Genomic DNA, 7,226 nt, shown 5'->3' with positions numbered 1-7,226 from the left:
TAAATAACTATGCAACTATTTTAGTCCTCTGGCAGAATGAAATAGAAAAAAAGAACCAAAAGCAAATGAACAAAGAAGAAAAAACAAACTAGGTTTATCGCTTTTATTATGTTATCAGCATTAGTAGAATTTGAATCTAGTTTTACTGCCTTGTGAATTGCTATGTATAAAATGTAGGTTTGTGGAAAGCACTACACAGCTGTTACAGCGAGCTCGCCGAACGTTCTGCCTTTATTATGAATTGGGCTAATCAGTGACATAAACATGAATTGGCTTCTGTTGTCAAAGAGATTTTAGAGAGAAATGGATTATAATATATGACTCAATGCAGAACAGCATAAAATGAAACATGGGAGGATAAAGATTAGAAACGAAAAACTTGAAGGGTTTTTCACTCTCTTTTTAATAAGCTTCACTTACTTTTGTTTACAGGTTTATGTTTTTTTAAAAAAAAACATGATATCTTTAGGTGCTTTATTGATAGATATTCCTGCAGCAGCTGGATCTCTGTGTCCTTTGTGGAATAACGTTTAAAAAGAACTGTTCCAAAAGACATACTCAGAGAATTGGGCACAATTTCGAGTTTCTTTTTAAGACTGGAGTACAAAATGTTGCTGTTTCAGGTTGGTCCAGCAGCGATATAGAGACTGACAGTAACCACATCCCATAATATTGAGGTTGCTTTGCATTACATGTGTTTCATTCAGTGCAGAGCATATAATAAAACTGCTATGTTTGTTGAGAGAAAGTCTGGGTTTGATCTGTGTTTTCAAGTGCTTCTATTCCAGGCTGTGGATTCTACTGATTTCTGCAGATTTTTTTTTTTTGATTTTTTTTAAAGCCCGAGCAGTGCTTTCTATCACCCAAGTGCATAAAAAGTGCACAAGGATGCGGTCTATCGCAGCCCTTTTCTTAAAAGAGAGAGGCCCCGCATAACCATTCCCTGACCCTCCAAACCATAGGCCTAGAGGGTCAAGGATTGATTATCCCCCCTCGCCGAAGCTTAGGGAGACCCAAACACACTCCTAGGCTTCTACCTGGTCTGCCACCCCAGTGTCCACCTAGGAGCCTGCATCAAAGGTGCACCTCCCCTCCGAAGAAGGGAGGCCGGGTTGCAGGGGAAAACGGAACCAGAAGGCCACACATTTTCCCCCTAGACCTCAGGAGGGTCCCAAAAGGGCACCGCATCCCAAAATCCTTGTGACAAACGTGACAAACACACAGTGAAAAACAAAATTAAATAAGTGGATGTGCACTGTGATACAGCCTGGACATCCGCCAGGTATAAAAAAATTCCTCATCTCCCAGCCAGAAGGCCGGGAGAAAAATGGTGTGTGCTTAGAAGTGTGGAAGAAGAGTGCGTGCAAATGTGCCTTCACTCAGTGGGATCCCACCCCTAGTGAGTTAGGGCACCCCAGGGTCACATAGCAACTCGGGCTTTCAAACTACCCGACCTCCTGACCTCGATCCGGCGGTCGCCTGGTCACCTACAAATGGTACCTTTAAACCAATTGCGTACACCAGAGCGATGACCGTTGTGGTTCCCTGCCCGTCACCTCGGCGTTCTGTCATCCCCCTACGATGGCCCATCAACCACCGGCAGGGATGATTACTAACCTCAGCTTGAGCAGGTACTACACTTGATCTTAGCCAAAAGGCCGAGAAGCGATGATTTCTGCAGATACTGTTATAGAAGATATCTAGGTACCGTCCTGCCAGGATTTTCCTCCTCAATGGCATCACCACAGAACAATATGTCCCTGTACCCATTGGTGTGAACTTTACTTAAATCTTTGTAAATATACACTACCGTTCAAAAGTTTAGGGTCACTTAGAAATTTCCTTGTTTTTGCAAGAAAAGTACAATTTTTTTCAATGAAGATAACATTAAATTAATCAGAAATACACTCTAAACATTGTTAATGTGCTAAATGACTATTCTAGCTGCAAACGTCTGGTTTTTAATACAATATCTACATAGGTGTATAGAGGCCCATTTCCAGCAACCATTTCATGTGAAACTCGACAGTCTATTCTTGTTCTTGGAAATGAAGGCTATTCCATGCGAGAAATTGAAAGAAACTGAAGATTTCCTACAACAAGGTGTACTACTCCCTTCAGAGGACAGCACAAACAGGCTCTAACCAGAGTAGAAAGAGAAGTGGGAGGCCCCACTGCACAACTGAGCAACAAGACAAGTACATTAGAGTCTCTAGTTTGAGAAATAGACGCCTCACAGGTCCCCAACTGGCAGCTTCATTAAATAGTACCCGCAAAACGCCAGTGTCAACGTCTACAGTGAAGAGGCGACTCCGGGATGCTGGCCTTCAGGGCAGAGTGGCAAAGAAAAAGCCATATCTGAGACTGGCTAATAAAAGGAAAAGATTAATATGGGCAAAAGCACACAGACATTGGACAGAGGAAGATTGGAAAAAAGTGTTATGGACAGAAAAATCGAAGTTTGAGGTGTTTGGATCAACAGAAGAACATTTGTGAGACGCAGAACAACTGAAAAGATGCTGGAAGAGTGCCTGACGCGATCTGTCAAGCATGGTGGAGGTAATGTGATGGTTTGGGGTTGCTTTGGTGCTGGTAAAGTTGGAGATTTGTACAAGGTAAAAGGGATTTTGAATAAGGAAGGCTATCACTCCATTTTGCAACGCCATGCCACACCCTGTGGACAGCGCTAGATTGGAGCCAATTTCATCCTATAACAGGACAATGACCCAAAGCACACCTCCAAATTATGCAAGAACTATTTAGGGAAGAAGCAGGTAGCTGGTATTCTATCTGTAATGGAGTGGCCAGCGCAGTCACCAGATCTCAACCCCATCGAGCTGTTGTGGGAGCAGCTTGACCGTATGGTACGCAAGAAGTGCCCATCAAGCCAATCCAACTTGTGGGAGGGGTTTCTAGGAGCATGGGGTAAAATTTCTCCCGATTACCTCAGCAAATTAACAGCTAGAATGCCAAAGGTCTGCAATGCTGTAATTGCTGCAAATGGAGCATCCTTTGACGAAAGCAAAGTTTGAAGAAGAAAATTATTATTTCAAATAAAAATCATTATTTCTAACCTTGTCAATGTTTTGACTATATTTTGTAGTCATTTTGCAACTCATTTGATAAATATAAGTGTGAGTTTTCATGGAAAACACAAAATTGTCTGGGTGACCCCAAACTTTTGACCGGTAGTGTACAAGATGTACATGTCTTGCTGTCTCCAATAGAAAGAAGAAATGGCATCACACTCACATAACTGGAGAGAAGTTCAGAGGAGAGTTCAGTTAACATTCTAATTGTCAGGTTTTGAACTCAGAGACTCTTGTGTCCCTTGGCACTAGCTATTATCGTTGAGACACAGGTGCTGTGGACAGGTCCAGTGCTGGATTTAATGTCTGGCTTTGCTTGATACCTGCCTCTCTGGATTCCCTTGGCTTGTTTGCCTTACTTGTGGTCTAGTTACTCATGTTAATACCAATTACTATTTAAATGAGTACCGAACTTGGACTGTTTCCTGTCCACGTCTCTGCCTCAAGTAACTACCTATTGCTGTTTATCTGTGCACCAAACTTTCTCTCCTACTTGATAACGCTAGCAGTCTACACCCTCCTTCTCGATTGTTATGAGCCAGTGGACTCCAAATCTGCCGCTGTCCTTGACACTAGTGCAATAATGTAGGTTGAGAAGAAGACAGTGTTCATAGCAGCATATATAACATTTAGTTAGTTGTCACATTGTATGTAACCAACTAGGTTTTTCTCATAAGGATTTGAGATATGTATGATGTACTCCATTGTGGTATTGATGTTCCTCTTCCTGTGATGTTTTATATGCTTAATTTATTTTTATCATGTTTATATGCACATATAGAGTGTAGAAATTAGTGTTCAGTGCCCAAAAAATGTAAAGTATATCTTAATTGCTGATAATATTTTGTATATTACAAAACGTCAAAATGCAACACCAGAGTATTCATAAAGGCTTCCAAATGGGATGCTATAAAGATATTGAATACATGGATCAAGTACCTATAGCTCTTTCAGCAGTTAAGTAGCAATAAACATCCTCTCACTACTGTCTGCATGACTTCTCTTGTGCTGCTCCTGGAACATTAGACTTGCTCCTAACATGCCCAGTTTTAAGAGTGAATTGAAAATGAATTTCTTCAAGGAGGGATATGTCACATAATCATAGTGCATGACCTGACCTGGTCACAAATATCGCCACTCCACCCTGTTGTCAACTAGTTACCGTCGTCACATCACTTTATATCCAGATACTGGCTGGGTGACTGTTTCATGTAGCTTTATTTATGTTCCCCTATCCAATAGAAGAGGAATTTTTTTTCTAAAAACATGGACAAAATTAGCACCATTTGCCTATTGTGCCACTTCTCCCATTTCACCTCTCTCTTTTTGTTTCCGTCTTTGTTCATTTATGTCGATTGCTTGACATTTTCCTCCTTTGTTACGCGCTGTAGAATATGTTACAGCTCTATAAATAAAGATTATTATTTGATAGCTTTATTCAGTGTTGGCCTGGAAAATATGTTTATGAAGCCCACTCTGCAGCTTTACAGAGGAAATGCAGATGACCTGCAATTCTGCTATTCTCATTGCACATACAGGCATATCACATATCACTAATAATGATTGAAAGGTTATACGTGAAATAACTGAAAAGTAATAAACGTCAGCAGTAAATGGCCTGCAAGTTGAATATCTCTCCACTAAGCCTTATGGGCCCTGTTGGGGCTTTCTCATAACCTTGGCCCACTGGTGTATCCTTTAGTGGGCGAGTCTGGCTCGAACCCGAAACCCTTTTGATCACACTTTCTTCCATGTCTATTTATTATCCTATTTTTGCAGCTGTGATCCAGTTATAGACAATAGCACCTGCATAACACAACAGAGCTGTACTATTAAAATAAAGAAGCAACCCCCCATATTAAAAAAGTTCCTGATTTAAACAAGTTAAAAAACATTTAATTCGTTGTATGCTCTTATACACATCAACATAATTTGAATCAACTTTTATAGACCACCAAATTGCTGTGTAATAAATGTAGGTTTTGTGGAAAGCACCACACAGCTGTTTCAGCGAGCGTGTACAATGTTCAGCTTTCATTATGAATTGGGCTAATCAGTGCCGTAAACATGAAATGGCCTCTGTTGTCAGAGAGACTTCAGACTAGAAATGAATTACAGTGTATGGCGCATGAAATGATGCATGTAGGAGTAGAACAACTGCACTAGGAAAAGGAACAAAGAGTTTGAAAAATGGCAATAGCCTTCAATAATGTATCAGTGTTTTACACCGCTGGAACAGATATCAGCTATAGTCCTTTCTCTAGAACCACTATGTTCTGTACAGGTTGTGTATTTTTCATAAGGCTGCAATGATCTGTGCAAAATTTTGTCTCGGTGGTCATACGATGATATAAACTTTCTCTGACATTCACCAAAGATATCAAAGTCTGTATGAGAAAGGTTACTATGATGTATTTATTGTAGATTGTGATCTATCGGTCTATATATATATATTTATTTATCTATCTACTGTATCTGTCTATCTATCTATCTATCTATCTATCTATCTATCTATCTATCTATCTATCTATCTATCTATCTATCTATCTATCTATCTATCACATGTTTCATATATACTAGTAAAGTTGTCCACTTTTGCATTTAGTGTTGTAGAGCCTGTGGCCGCGGACCGCCGGCATCCCCCTCTTACCAGTGGCTGCGACCGCAGGCCTGTTTCTCTTTACCGGCATCCCCCTTCCCAGGGACACCGGCCTGCTGTGCTCACTTCTTTCTCTCCCCGGCTGTCCCATAGGGTTCGAACGAGCGCTCGTGCCAAGCCTCAAAGGGCCAGCGCACGTACGAGTAAACTTATCCCCAACTTATCCCTGAGCACCTAGTTCAATAGCTGTCTCCTGTATCCCGTATCCAGTATCTGTGTCCAGTCCCTTTGCCAAGTCAAGTGTCCAAGACGACTTCTGTGTTCAAGTCCAGTGTTAGGGTATGTGCACACACATTAATTACGTAATCATGTTTTCAGTACGGGACAGTTGTCCTGCAGCGAGGCAGGGACTCCTAGCATCGTACATAAGTATGATGCTAGGAGCCCGGCTCCCTGCAGTGTGTTCGGTCCGGTACTTGCGGCCGAAATACGTCCGTCAATTACGGACGTAATTAGTGTGTGTGCACATACCCTTAAGTCTATTGCCCGAGATGACTTCTGTGTTCAAGTCCAGTTATCCAGCACAGGCCTGCTTCCGATAGTCCGGCACAAGCCTGCTCCCGATAGTCCGTCACAAGTCAGCTACCCAGGTACTCTCGTCCTAGTGTCTGTCATTGACTTTCCATTTGATCAGCTGCCACTCCGCTATGGCGGAGCAGCCCAGTGGGTCCACATACCTCATAGCTGTGACAAATGTGTTTCTCTTCTATTAAGTTATATTTATTGCTATGTGACTATTGAAGCATTTTTTTCGACATCCTGTAAAGGTTAGGCTTCGTTCACATCTGTGTCGGGGCTCCATTCTGGCGTTCTGTCTGAGCTTCCAATTAGAACGGAGCCCTGATTGAAACAAACGGACACCATAGGTTTGCATCACCATTGATTGGTGATGGATCCAGTGCAAATTATTTCCGTTTGTCTCCGTTGTGCAAGGATTCCGTTGTTTTGACGGAAGCAATACGATAGTCGACTACACTATTCATTCTGTGAAAACGACAAAACCCTTGCACAACGGAGACAAACGGAAACCATTTGTTCCAGATTTGTCACCATTTAAATCAATGGTGATGCAAACCTATGGTTTCCGTATGTTTCAGTCAGGGCTTATTTCTGACGGGTAGCTCCGACGGAACGCCAGAACGAAGCCCTGATGCAGATGTGAACGAAGCCTTACATGCAATGACCCTTTTAAGCCACGTCAAGTGTATGCAAAGAGAGGAGTTCTGGTCTAAACTGAGGTTCATTCAACAATACATTATAAGTTCTACCAAAATTGTATTACATTGGGAACCAATCTCGAGGTCTAACCCTTGTTGGCTCATGTATGGACCAACCATAATTAAGTAAACGTTATAATTACAGTGTTAGCAAACCAAGTGTAATAATATATCTGATGAAACTAGATTTAGAACAATCGGTCTGTCCATATAGCTTTTCTTAAAGAAAAGCATTTGCACAAAAAAGGAATTTTTGCTAAT

General features: G+C 41.5%; 1 pseudogene; it reads right to left on the bottom strand.

Annotated features, from left to right (window-relative positions):
* Positions 1 to 1,600: 1,600 nt before the first annotated feature.
* Positions 1,601 to 1,670, bottom strand: LOC142722444 (U2 spliceosomal RNA; annotated as a pseudogene).
* Positions 1,671 to 7,226: the final 5,556 nt, after the last annotated feature.

This window comes from Rhinoderma darwinii, chromosome 1, assembly GCF_050947455.1.
Source record: "Rhinoderma darwinii isolate aRhiDar2 chromosome 1, aRhiDar2.hap1, whole genome shotgun sequence".
NCBI lineage: Eukaryota > Metazoa > Chordata > Amphibia > Anura > Rhinodermatidae > Rhinoderma > Rhinoderma darwinii.
Note: the sequence above shows the minus strand (reverse complement) of the source record. Positions and strands in the feature narration are given on the sequence as shown.